General features: G+C 51.3%; 1 long non-coding RNA gene across 1 annotated transcript; it reads right to left on the bottom strand.

Annotated features, from left to right (window-relative positions):
* Positions 1-554: 554 nt before the first annotated feature.
* On the bottom strand, positions 555-18,264 carry LOC149124675 (uncharacterized). Its single transcript, XR_016213427.1, has 2 exons — positions 17,884-18,264; positions 555-794 (listed from the first exon to the last, which is right to left on the bottom strand). It is a non-coding gene; the product is annotated as an uncharacterized LOC149124675 (long non-coding RNA).
* Between the last annotated feature and the right edge of the window lie 1,493 nt (positions 18,265-19,757).

The following is a 19,757-nucleotide window of genomic DNA, read 5'->3' as shown; positions in this document are numbered from 1 at the left end:
GATTTTTTAATGTATTTGAAAGGCAGAGTGACAGAGAGATGGGGAAAGACAGATATATCTTCCATCCACAAGCTCACTCTTCAGATGGCCACACCGGCCAGGGCTGGGCCGGTCTGAAGCCAGGAGCCTGGAACTCCATACTCCATGGCTCAAGCCCCTAGGCCATTTTCCACTGCCTTCCCAGGCACCTTAGTGGGGAGCTAGATCGCAAGTAGAGCGACCTGGGCTTAAGTTGCTGTGCCACAAAACTGGCTCCAGATGTTTTTTATTATATGAGCTATATTTAATTTGTATGTATGTATGCATATATTTCGGAGGCAGTGAGAGACAGCCAGGGAACTCAACCCAGGTCTTCCTCATGGGTGGCAGGAATCCTGAAAATGGAACAGGGCTCAGAGTTGGATTCAGGCAGTCCAGTATGAGAAACAGGCGGCTTCCCCAGCACCTTAACTGCTGGGCCCAGAGCCCTCCCTGAGTTTTGTTTTGATATCTCTACCACTGCTTCATGTGCTTGCCAATGAAGGAATGAGTGATTTTTTTGGGAAAATTCATTCTTTTCTTTTTTTTTTTTTTTTAAGACATATTTATTTGAAAGGCAGAGTTCCTGAGAGGCAGAGAGAGAGAGAGAGAGAGAGATCTTCCATCTGCTGATTCACTTGCCAGTTGGTTGCAACGGCTGGAGCTACACCAATTTGAAGCCAGGAACCGAGAGCTTCTCCCAGGTCTCCCACATGGGTGCAGGGGCCCAAGGACTTGGGCCATCTTCTACTGCTTTCCCAGGCCACAGCAGAGAGCTAGATCAGAAGAGGAACAGTTGGGACTGGAACCAGTGCTGGCACTGCAGGTGGCAGCTTTACTGGTTAAGCTGGCCCTGGAGGGATTGGTTCTTTGCCTTGGCTATTCACCGAGTATTTACATATATCTTGCTATATGCCTGGCAATGGAATGCATACTGGGATATGCCCCTGTCCTCACAGAGTTCATGCTCTACAGGGGGAGAGAGAACATAAATAATTGATTATTCAATCACACACACACACACACAAAAAGGATTGCATTTGGGGAATGGAGGTATAGAGAGGCAGAGGAGAGAGGCCCAACTGAGAGCAGGGGTACAGGACTGCTTCCCCAGCAGTGGCTTTCAGGAGGAGGTCTGAAAGAGAAAGTTTCAGGCCAAAGGAAAAGCACATGCAAAGATCCTGTGGTGGAAAGTTTCAGGAGCTAAAAGAACACACAAGGATAGCAAAGCAAAGTGAGTAAAGAATATTACGTTGCACCAGGCAAGAGGAGACCATTCCCATCAACTTCCATTGAGAAGCCCTGCCCTTCTGATGCACTGAGAAAATATAAGGAAATCAATTCCAAGAGACTCAAAATACATTTCCAGAAAAAATTTTTAAATCTTTATTTAGTTATTTGAAAGACAAGAGTAACAGAAAGATGGATTTCCCATCAGCTGGTTCACTCCCCAGATGGCCACAATGACCTAGACTCCTCCAGGTCAAATTCAGGAACCCGGGACTCCATCTGGGTTTCCCATAAGGGTGGCAGGGACCCAAGGACCTGGGCCATCTTCTGCCGCCTTCTCAGGCACGATAGCAGGGAACTGAATCAGCAGTGGAACAGCTGAGACTTGAACCTGCACCCATCTAGGATACTGCTGTTGACAAATTCCTATGTCTGTCCCCTTTAACCCCAGGTGTCCTTGTCTGTCCTTTATCAAAAGGAATGCACTAACTTGAGGTAGTGATCCAGATGGCCCTACAAGGTTCTAATCACCAACTCAAGGAGTCATTTGCATCTCCGATAGATAAGAACCATGATGTCCTGGGGTGGTTTGTGTAGGAGAATTTCAGGTCCTGGCAGAATGTAGCGGCCCCTTTCATATAACCTCAAGACCAACTGGAGTCCACCCGGCCACCATAAATTCCCTAAAGAGCAGGGCGCCACTGACCAATCAAAGGAAGGTCATGAGCTCCACTGACCAGCCAGGAACTTGGACACGAGCTGATGGCGCACTTCTCAGCCTCGACTTCAGTCTTTCTAACTCTTCAGGGAGCCTGGGAATTAAGCAACAGCTGCCCGCCCCTCGCTCTGCACTTTGCAATAAGCACCCACTGTCTTGCGCTACTCTGATGTCAGTGATTGGCTTTCTGGGTGACAGGTGAGCGGACCCAGTTTGGGGGTTCTACAACAATGCCTCCAACTAGTTTGAGGGGTTTAGCAGCAACGTTGCAGGCAGCGCCTTAACCTGCTGCACCAAAACAGCAGAAATAGATCTGCATCTGTCTCACTGCTTGTCCTTTTTGAAAATATGTAAGTTTAGTTTCAAATTTGTTGCAAGGCAGAGACAGAATCAAACATACAATTTTTCACTGTTTATTTTAAAAATTTATTTTATTAATTTGAAAGGAGTAGTGACAGAGAGAGAGAGAGAGAGAGAGAGAGATCAATTTTCCATCTACAGGTTCATTCCCCCAAATGGTCACAACAACTGGGGCTGGGCCAGGTCTAGGCCAGGAGCCAGGAACTCCACCTGGGTCTCCCACATACGGGGCAGGGGCCCAAGTACTTGGGCCATCACCTGCTGCCTTTCCAGGTGTATTAGGAGGAAGCTGGATCAGAAGCAGAGCAGCGGAGACTTGAACCAGTGCTCTGATCTGGGATGCCAGCATCACAGGGGGTGGCTTCACCAACTGTGCCACAGTGCCAGCCCCCATCTTCCTCTGGTTTACTCCTCAAAGACCCACAACAGCGGGGGCTGGGCCAGGCTGAAGCCAGGAACCTAGAACTCAGCCCTAGTCTTCCAAGTGGGTGACAGGTACCCAGGCACCTGAGCCATCACCTGCTGCCTTCCCATCTGCTTTCTGGGTTCCTGAGCCTGGCTTAGCAGCCGTTCCTGTCTGGAGCTGAATGCGCGATGACCTCCCGTTGGCGTCCCTTGCCTTGGAGGGCGGTAGCTTTGGGGGCGCTCATCACGGGAGCAGCCCCAGGGTGTGAGGGAATGCGTGGCGCAGGGAGCCTGCGCAGCTGTTCAGGAGAAACTGATGACTTCTGCCACACACCGAAGCTGAGAGTCCAGGCTACCACAGGAGGAAGCAGGGAGGGGCAGCAGCCTGTGCGGCCCGGGCGTAGGGGTCCGGACGGGACGCGGAAGGAGTGGGCTGCGACATGCCGCGTGCTGTGGCGCGCACGCGCGGAGCTTGTCATTTTAGGTGAGGAGGAGCTTGTCATTTTAGGTGAGGAGCAGCTTGTGAATCCTCTCCAAGCACAGGACGAAAACGCAAAGAAAATGTGAGAGGAGGCGGGACCAGGGCCTCCAGGAAGCTCTCCCACAGGGTCAGAGGAAGTCCTTTCTGGAAAAAAGCACAGATCCCCGCGAGCTGGGGCCCGGGGGAGTGCTTGCTGAGGCCCCCTGTGGAAATACCCGCTAGTCAGAGGAGCTTAGAGGGGCGGAGGGCTGGGACCGGGCTGCAGCTTGTGCTTCCTGGAGGCTCAGCCTGAGGGGCCACCAGACTGGTGGCCGTGGCCTTGACAGTGTGCATGCAGCAGGGCAGACCAGCAGGGCGACAACTGGTCACAGGTCCTTACAGAAGAGCTGAGAATGTACCCCTTTTTGTTTTAACTCTTGTTATTTGCAAGAAGAAAGAAGAAATAGAAGGAGCTCCCAGCTGCTGGTTCAGTCCCTAGATGCTGGTGACCCTGTGTGGAGCACTTGGGCCATCGCCACTCCCTCCTGGCGTCTGAGTGAGCAGGAAGCTGGAGTCCAGAACTGGTGCCAGGAAACAAATCCAAATACAATGATATGATGGGGACGGCGCTGTGGCATAATGGGTAAAGCCGCCATCTGCAGTGCCGGCATCCCATATGGGCACCAGTTCGAGTCCCAGATGCTTCACTTCTGATCCAGCTCTCTGCTATGGCCTGGGAAAGCAGTAGAAGATGGCCCAAGTCCTTGGGCCCCTGCACTTATGTGGGAGACCCAAAGGAAACTTCTGGCTCTTGGCTTCAGATTGGCGCAGCTCTGGCCGTTGCAGCCAATTGGGGAGTGAACCAGTGGATGGAAGACCTCTCTCTCTGCCTCTCTTTCTCTCTGTGTAACCCTTTCAAATAAATAGATAAACTTTAAAAAAAAAATACTCCAATATGGGTTGCAGGGGTCTTAATCACTAGGCCAAACGCCCACCCTGGCAATGCTTCTGGAGCAGCTGAGACTACCTTCATATGCAGCAATGATTCTGCTTCACACATGCAAGCCAAAGCCTTCATTTTCTGGGCCATCAACCTCTCCAGGATTGCTAGGTACCTATAAGAGAGTGTCACCAAGCTAACTTGCCTGTAGCCTGAGAAACAGAGTGGAAAACACCCCCAGGAGTCACGAGGAAGAAATGACTTGTGTGTGTAATTGGTCTCTGGCAGCTGTTGATTGCATGTGGAATTCTAGAAACAGATGGACCATCTACTAGTAAGAGACTGGCTAAGTAAGTCATACCATGTGTTTATGTGGCACTATGCTTTATAACGACAAATAAAGAATTTCTTCTATGCGTTAAAACAAAACAAAACAAAACAAACCAGGTTGCGGCCAATGTGTGGCACAGCAGGTTGATCCTCCACCTGAGACATCCCATATGGGTCCAGTTCGAATCCTGGCTGCTCTGCTTCTGGTCCAGTTCCTTTCTAATGCACCTGGGAAAGCAGTGAAAGATGGCTCAAGTGCTTGGGCCCCTGTACCCACATGGGAGACCCAGAAGAAGCTTCTGGTTCCTGGCTTTGGAACAGCTCAGCTCTGGCTGTCGTAGCCATTTGGGAGAGTGAGCCAGTGAATGGAAGACCTCTGTCTCTGTCCCTCGCTGTAACTCCTCCTTTCAAATAAACACAATACACTTAAAAAAAAAAAAAAAAAAAAAAAAAAAAGGGAGTAGGCACAGTGAGTTAAGCTGCTGCCTGAATCCCCTTTGGGTGCGGATTAGAGACCTGGCTGCTCCACTTCAGATCCTGGGGTCACTGCTAATGTGCCTGGGAAAGCAACAGAAGATGGCACAAGTCCTTGGGCCCCTGCTGCCCATGTGAGAGACCCAAATGGAGATCCTGGCTCCTGGCTTCAGCCTTGCCCAGACATGGCTGTTGTGGCCATTTGGTGGAGTTAACCAGTGCATGGAAGGTCTCTTTCTCTCTCTCCGTCTTTCCTGCTCTCTCTGTGTTTCTGCCTTTCAAATAAATTAATAAATCTTAAAAAAAAAAAAAGCCACTCTAAACTACATTTTAGTTTTCAAAAAAGCAAAGCAAGGCATAGAGATACGTACAGTACACTACCTTCGATATAAGAAAGGAAGAAAAGAAATAACATAATAATAATATATTCATGAGCATTAATGCAGGCAAAACAGAAACTGGGCGGACATAGAGCCAGATGAGAAAGCGGTTTTTCTGGACGCATGAAGGAGAAAGGAGAGGAGCAGTGTCTGACGGACACACGTAAGAAACAACCTGTGTGCCCAGCAAGCGTTTCTGTCGCTGGACGGCAGGAGTCCGCCTCCCCGGCCCTGGGACTGAGGCCTGGAGCCTCAGCGCACTCTGAGCCCGGGCTCCGGCTCTCTTTGGGGTCTCCTTCGTTTTTTCTTGAGTTGGATCTCTCAAACAAGTAGGGATTGTCTAAATGGGCCAGCCAGGCCTCTTCTCAATGGTTCCCTCAGCACTGCAGATCTTGTGTGATCTAATCAGGAAGATTTATCGAGTGGTGGTGGAGGTTAAGCAAGTATCAGACCCGGGTTGTTCTTGTGGCGCGGTGGGTTGAGCCGCTGCTTACAATGTTGGCATTCCATATTAGAGTGCTGGTTCGAGTCCTGGCTACTTTGCTCCCAATCCAGCTCTCTGCTATGGCCTGGGAAAGCAAAGAGTGGCCCAAGTGCTTGGGCCCCTGCACCCACATGGGAGACCCAGGTTGGAGTCCTGGGTTCTCTGGCTTTGGCCTTGGTCCAGCCCTGGTTACTGCAGCCATTTGGGGAATGAACCAGTGGGTAGAAGATTCTCTCTCTCTCTCTCTCTCTCTCATTCTCTGCCTTTCAAGTAAATGAAAAATAATAAATAAATCTTATTTTAAAGATTCACTTATTTATTTGGTAGGCAGTTTCAAAAAGAGAGGGAGAGACAGGTCTTTCATATGTTGGTTTACTCCCCAGTGGTCACAATGGCTGGAGCTGGGCTGGTCCAAAGAAGCTCTGGAGCCAGGAGCTTCTTCCAGGTCTCCCATGTGGGTGCAGGGGCCCAAGGACTTGGGCCATCCTCCACTGCTTTCCCAGGCCATAGCAGAGAGCTGGATCGGAAGTCCATACAGCTTCTTGGTTTCTACCTGGCCTGGTTGCATGCGCCTGCCCTGCCCACAGGGTCCCAGGAGCTTCAGCTTGAGAGCCTGGGAGGTGTTCCCAGAGCCACTTCAGCACTGACCGGCTGGCAAGTGCTCTTGTCTAACGTAGCAGGACCAGGGCACTAGCACTGGTGTGGGAGAGGAGTGGGAGTTGCGGGGCAGGGCACGGAGGGCACCAAGCCCTCTTGGTGGAGGTCGACACCCTTCCTTTGGTCTGCAGGGAGCCTAAGAAGGCGTCATTGCAAGACACATTTGGACTTCAGTGGCCTAAAAGGCACTCCCACACATGGGGCCGCGTGACACCAGGGGATTCCCAGAGAGCTGAGGCCTTAACCTGAGACAGAGGACACTTCCCTTTGAGGGGGTCTTCACTTCTCTATCTGAATGAGTCGGCTAGGGCTGCCATTGCAAAATACCACAGGCGGGCTGGCTGCAACAGCACATGGCTCTTTTCTCATGGTTCTGGACGCTGGGAGTCAAGATCAAGCTGTCTACAGGTTTGGTTTCTTCTGAAGCCTCTCTCCTTGGCTTCCAGGAGCTCTGTCTTCTATGTACACACAGCCCCAACATCTCTGTGTATGTGCCCATGTCCTCTTCCTTCTAAAATCATACTGATATGTTTGTTGTAAAAGATTTATTTATTTACTTGAGAGGCAGAGTTACAGAGAGAGAGAGAAAGGTCTTCCATCTGCTGGTTCACTCCCCAAATGGCCATGAAATCCAGAGCTGTGCCAATCCAAAGCCAGGAGCCAGGAGCTTCTTCTGGGTTTCCCACTTGGGTGCAGGGGCCCAAGCACTTGGGCCATCTTCCAATGTGTTTCCCAAATGTATTAGCAAGGAGCTGGATCAGAAGTGGAACAGCTGAGACTTGAACTGGCACCCATATGGGATGCTGGTGCCACAGGTGGAGGCTCAACCTATTATGCCACAGTGCTGGTCCCTATTTATTTGTTTTTAAAAATTGTTATTGGTGCTGGTGCTGTGGCACAGTGGGTTCAGCCCCAGCCTGTGATGCCGGCATCCCATATGAGCACTGGTTCAGCACTAGCTGCTCTGCTTCCGACCTGGCTTCGTGCGTATGGGAAAGCTGCAGAAGATGGCCCATGTCCTTCGGTCCCAACCACCCATGTGGGAGAGCTGCATGGAGTTCCAGGTTCCTGGCTTCAGTGTGGCTCAGCCTCAGGCATTGCAGCCATTTGGGGGGGGGGGGTGAACCAGTACATGGAAGACCGATCTCTCTCTCTCTCTCTCTCTCCCCCTCCTTCCATGTAACCCAGCTTATCAGATAAGTAAATCTTTTGAAATTGTTATGTGTTACTTATTTTCATCTTACTTGAAAGGCAGAGCGAGACACACAGATCTTCCATCCCCTGCTCTGTTCTGCGACTTCCTACAAGAACTGGGGTAGGCCAGGAGCCAGGCACTTCATCTGAGTCCACCACATGCGTGACAGGGGGCAAAGGACTTGAGCCATTGCCTATTGCTTTCCATGGCGTGCATTAGCAGGAAGCTGGAATTGGAAGAAAATGGGCCTCAAAGTCAGGTCCTCTGTCCAGTGTGGGATGCAGGGGACCCAGGGGGTGTCTTAACTGCAGGACCCAACCTCGTCCTTGGCCTGGCGGATTAAGGCCCTCCCTAATGGCCTCCTTTTAAATGTCACCTCTTTAAAGATTCTATCTCCAACTACAATCACATCTTGAATTAATGGACTTATAGGCCTTCAATCTATGAGATTTAGAGGGACATGGTTCAGCCCATAGCTCTACCTTAGTAAGGAATACTAAGGCCTTTTCAGTGGCTGAGGTAGGTGATTTTCAAAGAAAAAGCAAAGACTTGTTACAAGCAGGAGACCAGGTTGAGATTTAAGCAGCCCTGCAGCATTTCAAAAAAGTCTGCTGTGCCCTTAGTCAAAAGAAAAAAAATAATCTCTCTTGCATGCAACTCCGTACTGAGCGCCTCTGCGTGCAGAGTGTGGTGAAGTTCACGGCGCTAAAGCCAGGAGCCTCACTGCAGATTCCGTCTGATCTAATCAAGGAGTATTTATTGAGTGGCGGTGGAGGTTTAAAAAGTATCAGACACTTCACCCCAGTGCCAAAGGAGCCTGTAATTCTTGTGCAGAGGCAAGACAAACTCCGATGAAACCCTGGGCGATAAACAACCAGGTTCTAAATTGTGCGGTGTGGACTCTCAGTGCTGTTGGAATTCACAATGAGGAAGATCAATGAGGGAGAGGGTGGACAACAGGTAAATCATTTAGACCGAAGCATTCATTAGTCGGAGCCATTGTTCATGCTGCAGACTTTCTGTTCAAAACAGCAAAAGCCAGCCAGGAAGCCTCTGGCACTCGGAAGACCCCAGAGCTCCCGAGGTTCAAGTTTCTAATGTCACGAGAGTGTGGTCCTGCTCTGCTCCCAGGCCCCCTGCTCCACCACCTGCTCTGGGCTCTCCACCAGCTTGGCACCTGCCCAAAAGAGCCCCTTGCCACACCCCTACAGGACACGGTGAGTGGACCCAAGCCCTTGGCCCTTGTTCCTTCAGTAGGCATCCGGCCGCTTATTGATCGCATCCAGCATCCGGTGACAAGATGTGGACATGGAGGGAAGGTGGAAGAAAAAAGAATTCAGTGAAGGGAGGACAGAGAGCGCAGGGCTGGGGACTTCAGACAAGCTGCACTCTCCCTTACATGTTGGGGGCACCCTGTTAATTTTTATTTACTTATTTTCTTTCATGTAGAAGGCAAAGAGACAGAAAAACACACAAGCAGAGGTCTCCTATCCACTGGTTTATTCCCCAAATGCCCACAGCAACCCAGGCTGGGCCAGGTCAAAGCCAGGAGCCCAAAACTCAGTCTGGGCTTCCCATGGGAGTGGTAGGGACCCATCTACTTGAACCATTGTCTGCTGCCCCCAGAGTGTGCACCAGCATGGAGCTGGAATCATGGAGCCAGGACTCCCATATGAAATGCAGGCATCCCAAGCAGGGTCTTAGCTGTTGCAGAAAATGCAGTGTTTGGTCTCCTTTTGTTTGCCTCTGCCTTGGTGATGCAGTCCAATGTCTCAAGGCCCAGGAGCCCTCCGTGTGTACAATAGCCATGTGCAGGAGCACACCCTGGACTCTACACTGGCAGCTTGCTTGCCCTGATGATCCCTGCCTCCCCAGATGTCACACAGGGCTGTCTGGTCATCAGTGAGTAAGTTTCCAGGGATACGTTTGCTCATCTCAGTTGAATTTTTTTTTATAAAAGATTTGTTTATTTTAAATGCAGAGAGAGTGAGAGAGAGAGAAAGGGAGGGGGAGAAAGAAGCGGGTGGAGAATCTTCCACCCACTGGTTCACTCAGGGTAGGCAGGGTAGGTTGAAGCCAGGGCCCTGGAACTCCATCTGGGAACACCACATGGGTGGCAGGAGTCCACGTACTTGGGCCTCCCAGACACAGCAGGAAGCTGGATCCGAAGCATGGAGTAGCAAGAACTTGAACCAATGTGAGATGCAGCTGCTTAATACACAGCACCACAACATCTGCTCCTTCCAATGATTTTTTTTTTTTTAATATTTATTTGGAGGCTGGTACTTTGGTGTAGCAAATTAAGGCATAGCCTCTAGCATTTGCATCCCATATAAGCACTGGTTCGAGTCTCAGCTGCTCCTCTTCTGATCCGGCTCTCTTCTATGGCCTGGGAAAACAGCAGAAGATGGCCCAACTCCCCGGGCCCCTGCATCCGTGTAGGAGACCCAGAAGAAGCTCCTGGCTGCTGGCTTCGTATTGGCCCAGTTCCAGCAGTTGCAGCCATCTGGGAGTGAACCAGAGGATGGAAGACCTCTCTCTCTCTCTCTAACTCTGCCTTTCAAATAAATAAATAAATCTTTTTAAAAAATGTTGATGGTTACTAATTTTTTTAAGATTTATATATTTTATTTGAAAGGCAGTTACAAAGAGAGAGAGTGAGAGACACAATGCTAGTCCCCAGATGAATTTTTTTTTTAAAGTTTGGATTCTTATCACGTGATGGGGTTCCTGTGAATGGGATGGGGTTTAGTGGGGATATAGACCAGCCAGGTGAGCTATTTGTGGTCTTCCAATATGTTCTTCAAGTCTCCATTTTTGCTCTGCTTCTTTTCCCATGTGAGTTATGTGATAATTTTTTAAGTTCCATAAAGTTGTTCATTGGTGAATTAGGAAAATTGTGTTGAGTCTGTTCATTAACTTGAGGTTCGTCTACCTTATATTTTATCTTTATGGTCAGCAATGGTTTTCCACTCTTTTTAAACTGTATTGATTTATTGTATTTGAAAGAGACGGAGAGATCTTCCATCTGTTGGTTCACTTCCCAAATGTCTGCTGCAGGGTTTGCCATCTGCTGCAGGGTCCCATCTCCCATGTGGCAGCAGGGACCACATGATGAGGGACTCCAGCCCTTCTCAATGGCCTCCCAGGGTGCACATGGACAAGAAGTGAGACTTGGGAGTGGTGCTGGGAATTGAATCGAAGCTCTCTGACCTAGGATGCGAGGCCGAGTAGCCAGTCTTCTGAGTGGCTCCAACCTCTGGGCCGTCTTGGCTGCTGACCAGGCGCCCCCCGTCCCGTCTGCACAGAGGGGCCCTTCCGTGCCTGAGTCAGCTCTGTCTCGCCCAGGGGCTGCCCTTAGGACAGACAGGTGTATGTTCCTCTCCCAGACACCCATTAGGCTTCTTGCCTTGGTTGTCCGTTCCTGGACCTAGCACCTCCTGCTCTGGGTGCAGGGAGCTCAGCAGCCTCAAAGCTCACTTAAGCCTCCGGGGATCCAGGCTCAACGGCAGGGCTGCTGGCTGGACGGGACATCAAGAGCAGGCTGTAAAACCCCACCAACAGGGCCAGTGCTGTGGCGCAGCGGGTTAAAGCCCTGGCCTGGGGTGCCGACATCCCATATGGGCCCCGGTTCTAGTCCCGGCTGCCCCTCTTCCCATCCAGCTCTCTGTGGTGATCTAGGAAGGCAGTAGAAGATGACCCAAGTCCTTGGGCCCCTGGACCCACGTGGGAGACTGGAATTAGATTCTGGCTTCTGGCTTCGGATCGGTGCAGCTCTGGCCATTGTGAATTAGTGGATGGAAGACTTCTCTCTCTGTAACTTTGTCTTTCAAATAAATAAAATAAATCTTTTAAAAAACAATAACCCCACCAACAGAGAGGCTCCAGCTTCAAGTCCCCATCCAGGCACAAGGAATTAGAAAGAACAGTACAAAGAATATTCACCAATCTACTACATAGCATCAGTAATGGGGACTATTTTGCCATATTTGTTCTATCATCTATCTGTCTATTATCTCTATCATCCATCAATGTATCATCTATCTGTCTCTGTATCACTTCTTAATCATTTCAAAGTAAATCACAAACATAGTGACTTTACTCCTTCAAATACATCTCCAAAAGTTAAGATATTGTCCTATCTAGTCATGAGGCCATTGTCATGACCAACAAAGGCCAAATAACTATTTAATTCAACCTAATAAGAAGGCCGTGTTCAAGTTTCCCTATTTGCCCTTGGTTTCTGTGAACCAGGACCTAGTTAAAGATCACATGTTGCATTTTGTTGTACTTTTTCTTATTCTTTTAGTTTAAGTTTCACTTGTTTGTATTTATTTGAAAGGCAGAGAGATAGAGACAGACAGAGGTCTTCCACCTGCTGGTTTACTCCTCAACTGCCCAGAATGGCCAGGGCTGTGTTGGGCAGAAGCCAGGAGCTGGAAACTCACTCCAGGTCTCTGATATGGGTAACAGGGACCAAAGTACTTAAGCCATCATTACCTCCCAGAGTGCAGTTGCAGGAAATTGGAATTGGAAGTGGAGCCAGGACTTGAACCCAGCACTCAGACATTGTTTGCTTGAGTCTCACCCAGCGTCCTTGACTCTGCACCAAATACCATCACTGCTATTATTTAACTTGTGGTTTTATTTCCTTTAAACTCAAAGTTAGTTTAGATCAGAGTCTTGATTAGATTCTGATTAAAGCCATTTGGTGAGAATCTATCTTTGGCATTGCCTATGGTTTTGTTTCATTTGTTTATTTATTTATTTATTTATTTTGCAGATTTATTTGAAAGGCAGAGTTACAGAGAGAAGGACACACAAACACACACACACAGAGAGAGAGAGAGAGAGAGAGAGAGAGAGAGAGAATCTTCATCCATTGTTTCATTCCCCAAATAGCCACAACAGTGTTGGGCCAGGATGAAGCCAGGAGCCTGAAACTCTCTCCAGGTGTCTCACACTGGGGGCAGGGACCCAAGTACCCAGGTCATCTTTCACTGTTTTCCCAGGTACATTAACAGGGAGCTGGATCTGAAGTGGAGCAGCCAGGACTCCAACCTCATATGCCAGTGTCACAGGCAAAGGCTTAATCTGCTGCGCCACAACACTGGCCCGTTTCTGTGTGGGGTATTCTTTTTTTTAAAGATTTATGTATTTATCTGAGAGGTAGAGTTACAGAGAGAGGGAGAGACAGAAAAGTCTTCCATCTGCTGAATCAGTCCCCAAATGGCCGCAACAGAGCTGGGCCTATCTGAAGCCAGGAGCTTCTTCTGGGTCTTCCATGCAGGTGCAAGGGCTCAAGCACTTGGGCCATCTTGCATTGCTTTCCCAGGTGCATTAGCAGGGAGCTGGATTGGAAGAAGAGCAGTAGCGTTTTGAACCGGCACCCATAGAGGATGCCGGTGCCGTAGGCGGAGGCTTAGCCTACTAGGCCACAATGCTGGCCCCTGGTTCTATTATAATCATGGAGGCTGTCACTGGGAGGCTGTTCCAAGACAGAGGCGCAGGGCAGGGCTCCACTCCAGGATGGAGAATAGGTAAGGAGGAAGCAGCACCTGGGCTAGGAGGAGCCTGAATTCTCCCCGGACTTTCCAACACATCTCGGTGTGTACTCCTTAGCAGAAGGGTCCAACCTCATGCACGGAGGGGCTTAAGGGGCAGGCCCAGAGGGGAGTCCCTGGTGCAAGAGCCCCGTGGCCAGGGGGCTTGTGTTGTGGCAGAGGGGGTAAAGCTGCTGACTGCTACACCGGCATCCCAATGTGCTCTGGCTCCTGTCCCAGCTGCACCATTTCGGATCCAGCTCCCTAATGGCCTGGGAAAAGCAGCAGAGGATGGCCCAAGTGCTTGGGATCTGCCACCCACATGAGGGACCCAGATAAAGCTCCCAGCTCCTGGCTTTAGCCTGGCACAGCACTGGCCATTGAAGCCAGCTGGGGAGTGAATCAGTGGATGGAAGATCTCTCTCCCTCAGAAAAGGAGAGAGAAAAAGAATAAAAGAGCCCCGTAGCCAGAATGCAGTTTCTCAGAGAGCTGCACCTGTGGGATTCCCACCGGGCTCAGTGACAGCTGCGGTCTCCTTGTTCTGGAAACAAGTGACTGTGAGGCAACATGGTGTCAGGAGAAAAGGAAGACCTGGGACACAGACTGAGCTCTGCAATTTTTCTTTCATTCTTTTTTTCAGATTTATTTATTTGAAAGACAGAATTACAGACAGAGACAGAGAGAAAGTCTGTGAAATGGTACTACATGCATCCTACTCAGCAGGGTTGCTTTAGGCACTAGCATCAGTGGACACAGATGTGAGGCAGGGCCAGTGCTGTGGTGAGGTGGTTAAGCTGCCACCTACAATGCTAGCATCCCATGTGGGTGCTGGTTCGAGACCCAGGTGCTCCACTTCCAATCCTGCTCCCTGCTAATGGCTTGGGAAAAGCAGTGGAAGATGGATCCAGTGCTTGGGCCTCTGCACCCACATGGGAGACCTGGAAGAGGCTCCGGGCTCCTGGCTTTGACCTGCCACAGCCTCAATCGTTGCGGACATTTGGGCAGTGAACCTGTGGATGGAAGATCTCTCTCTCTCTCTCTCTCTCTCTCTCTCTCTCTCTCTGCCTCTCTGTAACTCTGCCTTTCAAATAAATACATAAATCTTTAAAGAAGCAACAGCAGCTAATGTGAGTGAAGCACTGAGCAGGGTGAAGGGCCAGTGGCCGAGGCTCAGAACCACCCACTCAGATGCAACAACAGAGTGACTGAGTGCAGGTGTGGGGCTGGCAGGCCTGAAGCAGCTGTAGGCTCCCTGATGTAAGGGTCTATTAATTCTCCAATTAGTAAGACAGTGGGTGGAGGCTGGCCCCAAACAAAGCCATCAGATAGGTCACCAGAGCCGTCCCGGCTTGTGGTTGTGCAGGGTGTGTCACTGCTGGCTGACTCAGTCCAGGCTGCTTGGTGGAGGCTAGGGCCAGGTCTGAGCGTTTGTCACACTGTTCCCTTGGCTAACACCCTAGTCTTCTGCGGCACGGCGTTAGAGACACATTGATTTGCACGGTAAGTTTGAGAATGAGGATGAGAATGAGCTCATCTTGTGCGATGTGAAAGACAAAGAAACACCAATGCATAATGGCTGTGTACAGACAGGAGAGACCTACTCCCAACGATGGTTAACACACGAGTGCCCGGTGGAAACCAGGGAAGACTTCCAGCGCCGGCCAGCGGGCTCCGGCAGGAAGTTTGGGGTTTCAAACAACAGCTCATAAGAAGTCAGAGCCAGAGTGGCGCTGGATTGGTGCTTCTGCCGGGCTGTGAGTGACCTTTGAAAGTCACACAGCAGACGGGGGAAGTTAGGTGAGGGTGGGGCAGCTGCGGCCTCTCCACCCACGGTCAGAGCTCCCACAGCTCCAGCGGCCGACTGGGTGTAACTGGGCCCTGCCCGGGCATGGTCAGAATTCTGGAATCTGCAGGTTCTGGGAAGGCTTACAGGCCCAGTCCCCCTGCCCCCCCCCCCCATCTCCATTCCGCCTCAACAGATGTTGCTCATGAAGGGCCCTGGGACCCTCATTTACCTTTATCAGGGAAAGTGAATGCCAATTTATTTGGTTCAGATAGATCTTTTATTATTTAAAAATGTATTTATTTGTTTTAAAAGTGTATGCATTTATTATTTGAAAGGCAGAATGACAGAGAAAGAGAGGTGTTCTATGTACTGATGACTCTCCAAGTGCCTGCAACAGCCAGAGCTGGGCTAGGCAAAAGCCAAGAGCCAAGAGCTCAACCCTGGTCTCCCACATGTGTGGCAGGGACCCACGTACTTGGGCCATCACCTGGATGTGAGGTGGAGGCAGGATCCATGTCAGGCACTCCAGTCTGGTCGGCACAGTGGAGTGCTGGGATCAAGTCCCACCTCTGCTTTCAATCCTGTTGCTGCTAACATGCAACAGAGAACAACCCAAGTATTTGAGTTCCCACCATCCACAGGAGAGAACCAGATGGAGTTCCTGGCTCCTGGCTTCAGCCAGGGTGTCAGGGATTCAAACCCTACAGATGCATTAGCAGGAAGTCAGATTGGAAGTGGAGGAGCTGGGACTCAAACTAGGTGCTCCAATACAGGATGCCGGTGTTGCAGGTGGTGGCTTAACCCATCACGCCGCAGCGCCCCCGTGAACTGTGCAGGACTGTTTTACCATCCGCACCTGAAGGGCTGGCTTAGCCACCCCAGCTGAGCTGCTTGAAATTGTACTGGAATGCCAGCTTGGTCTTTTTTTTTTTAACATTGATTCATTTATTTACTTGAAAAGCAGAGTTGCAGAGAGACAGATAGGTCCTCCATCCAGTGGTTCACTCCCCAAATGCCTGCAAAGGCTAGAGATGAGCCAATCCAAAGCCAGGGGCCAGGAGCTTCTGGGTCTCCCATGTGGGTACAGGGAACCAAGAACTTGGGCCATCTTCTACTGCTTTCCCAGGCATGTTAGCAGGGAGCGAGATTGGAAGTGGAGCAACTGGGTCTCGAACCAGTGCCTTTATGGGATGCCGGCACTGTAGGCAATGGCTGTACCCAGTATACCACAGCACCGAGCCAAGGCACATTTTTTTTTAAGTTTTATTTATTTATTTGAAAGGCAGAGTGACAGAGGGAAAGACAGAAAGATCTTCCATCTGCTACTCCACTCCCCAAATGCCCACAATGGCTGGGACTGGGTCAAGTCAAAGCCAGGAGCCGGAACTCCATCTGAGTCTCCTACATGGGTGGCAGGAGCCCATGTACCTGAGCCTTCTGCTGCTGCCTCCCTGGGCGGACATTTGCAGAAAGCTGGCCTGGAAGAGGAGGTGGGACTAGATCCCGGGCTCTGCGGGTCTGAGTTGCTGGTGTTGCAGGCAGCAGCTTACCCCACGGAGCCACGATGGCTGGCTTGGGTGCAGCACTTTAAGTACAGTCCAGCAGAATAAGTTCTCATGGTCAACTTTTTAAAAATAAGATTTATTTATGGAACTGGCGCTTTTTAGTAAGATTTATGTATGTATTTGAATGTCAGAATTATAGAGAGGGAGAGACAGAAAGATCCTTCATCTGCTGCTTCACTCCCCAAGTGGCCACAATGTCTGGGGCTGGGCCAGGCTGAAGCCAGGAACCCGAAACCCCATCCGGGTCTCATAGGGGACGATGCTACCGCATGCGGGACACAGGCCGCTTACCTCACTGTACCAAGGCCAGCCCCGTAGTCAACTTTCTTAAAAATAAAGATGAAATTCCACGATCATCTTTGACAGCCATTAGTCAACTGAGGGGTTTATTTTCTGCTACTCTCCAGGGTGGTGGGAAGGAATGGGAGATGAGTGACAGACATGTTTTCTAAGGGTTTTACAGGCAATTTTTTTTTTGACAGGCAGAGTGGACAGTGAGAGAGAGAGAGACAGGGAGAAAGGTCTTCCTTTGCCGTTGGTTCACCCTCCAATGGCCGCCCCGGCTGGCGTGCTACAGCCGGCGCACCGCGCTGATCCGATGGCAGGAGCCAGGTACTTATCCTGGTCTCCCATGGGGTGCAGGGCCCAAGCACTTGGGCCATCCTCCACTGCACTCCCTGGCCACAGCAGAGAGCTGGCCTGGAAGAGGGGCAACCGGGACAGAATCCAGCACCCCGACCGGAACTAGAACCCGGTGTGCCGGCGCCGCTAGGTGGAGGATTAGCCTAGTGAGCCGCGGCGCCGGCCCTACAGGCAAGTTTTGACTCACCACAACCCTGTTAGGCTCAGGAGGAAGCCATACATAGCTCTGTATTCCTTTGGGTCCAGCCATGTCAGTTGCAGAATAAATACTCAAAAAATGTATGTTTAGTAAATTGTATGGAATCCGTCTGTAGCCCCGTAGCTCTGAGCTCACATACAGAGGCGCTCAGGGAGCTGCAACCTCTGACCTGTAGGCGGCAACGTTCCAGAATCACAGCTTTTCCAGGGTCCGTGGACAGAGCCCCTGGGTCAGAGAAAGACAGGCAGCAACTCAAGCTGGCCACGTGGCCAACACCAGCACGGGGCGATTTTGCGAGGCTACCTTGTCTGCAGAGAAGGAAATGGGCTACAGACATTGTCCAAGCCAGGCAAAGGACCCCGACATCAGAGCCTGCATCAGGACCCAGGACCGCTCACTTGCAAAGCAGGCAGGAGCCACGCGCTAAGCTGGCTGGCTCCTACATTCCCTGCCCTTCCCGGCACCAGCATCCAGTCCCTCTGCAAGGCAGACCCACCTGGGGCAGCCAGGTCGCTACTTCCTCTTTCCCGCAGTCTCTCATGCAGCCACACAGCCCTGGTCCTCCTTCCTGCCTGCTGGGCATCGGAGACTGCACAGGGCAGGGTGCTCAAGATGAGGCTTGGGGTCCTCCGAAAGGGTTGCGTTGTGTGTTTTTTTTTTTTTCTCCTGACTGCTTAAAGGAACAGGGCAGGCAAGCATTGCCAAAGGCATATGCATTTCTTCCACTGTCCCTCACCGCCAGGCCTGGTGCTAGATCCTTTGTCCAGAGGTGCCCTGGCTTTGTGCACTGAGAGGGAGGCAGAAGTCTGGCAGCACAACTCGCCCCAGGGGACGAGGAAGAAGGAAGCACCGCGGAAGTTCCCGCAAATGTGCACTTCTAAACAAACAAGCAACAAGAAAACGACACAGAATGTCCAGGAGGTGTTCTCATTTCAACAAATCACAACAAGGAAATAATAAGCTGGACAAAGAGCCCAGCAGTAGGAGCAATCAAACGCCTGAAATTGCACTGTAATTAAAGCATAACTAACTCCCAAGTTCTCCTGTGCCCACGGCAACAGCGTGTGTACTAACCTGGTCAGAAGCCGCGGGCCAAATGAAGCTGCCTCCCTGTCTGGCATCCAGACAATTTAGCATGCAAATGAGATGGGGCACTGGGGCACAAAGGGCACCCAGAAATGACACTGACAGGTCTTGGGGTGATGGGGAGGGAAACCCAGAGGGGCTGCCCCGAGGAGGCACTGGGGAAGAGTGAGCAGTGCTCGGGGGTGCCTCTCCTGTTTCCACTGGACACAGTTTTCATCCGTTTGGGCCAGGCTGAACCCAAGGCCAGAATCTGGTTGCTGTGTACATGAGGACTGTGCCAGTTCCCATGTGGGAGTATATTTAAGTGAGCCCGGGCCAGTGTTCCCCCAGAGGGGAGCCCGGCATGCCCTGAGGCCAGGTCTGCCTGGCTGGTGTTTGCAGGGCAGAACCCAGCACAAGGGCTCAGAAGAAACCCCTCTGGGCAGAGGGAAGGAGGCGCTGCCCACAGGAATCACCCTCTGGGGCTTTCGCCTTGGTTTCAGGACCTGTGGCTAAGGCAGAAGGACCAATAGGGCCCCAGTCGCCTTGCTCTTTCTCCTCCCAGCTGCTTCTGTCTCTCTCTCAGGCTCCAGGACACAAAACAGCTGAGCAGATAAACAAGTCACCACCTGCTCCCTCCTCCCTCGTGACACCGCCCCTGTCCCCAAGTCCCACCCCTTCTTCCTCCCACTCTCTCCCTCCAGTTCTCGATGAAGCCAGACTCGCTCTCCCTGCACAGCACAGGCAGGCAGCAGTGACAGGCTACGAGGGACAGGGACAGGACACCTGCTGTCCGCTCTCCCTCCGGTGCGAGCCTCCCCAGCTCAGCCCCCTTTGGCCCCTGCTCCTGCCAAATGGCACACAAGGAGCTCTGCCTCCGCCCAGGGCCGTTTCCAACAAAACACTTGTGCTTTCTGCAAGTGAGACTCAGGAATCCCGAGGGAGGTTTACGGCATCCGCCAGCCCTGGAGCCAGCGTCTGGCTGCTACTTGGCAAAGAGCCCCTTTGCCAGACACAGGAGAGCTGGGAGGAAGGGGTTAACCTGAGCAGAAGCAGCCAGGAGAGGCCCAGCTCCATTCCTGACTGCTGGGGAGGCAGAGCCCTGGGCTAGAAGGCTACAGGGAGGCCAAGGCCCCCGGGTGTAAGGCCTGCAGGAGGCTGCCCTGGTGGTGGTGTGGTGTTTGGGGGCGAGCACAGGGTGTGCTTTCAGGAACAAAACCCAGGTTCCACCCACAGATCCCAGGCTCCCGTCTGGATCCCCCAGCCTGTGCCTCAGTACGTCTCCCTGTGCCTATGGCAGGCGGT

This window comes from Oryctolagus cuniculus, chromosome 9 (genome assembly GCF_051225735.1).
Source record: "Oryctolagus cuniculus isolate XC-2025 breed Fujian yellow rabbit chromosome 9, ASM5122573v1, whole genome shotgun sequence".
NCBI classification, from domain to species: domain Eukaryota; kingdom Metazoa; phylum Chordata; class Mammalia; order Lagomorpha; family Leporidae; genus Oryctolagus; species Oryctolagus cuniculus.
This window is presented reverse-complemented; position numbering and strand designations above follow the sequence as displayed.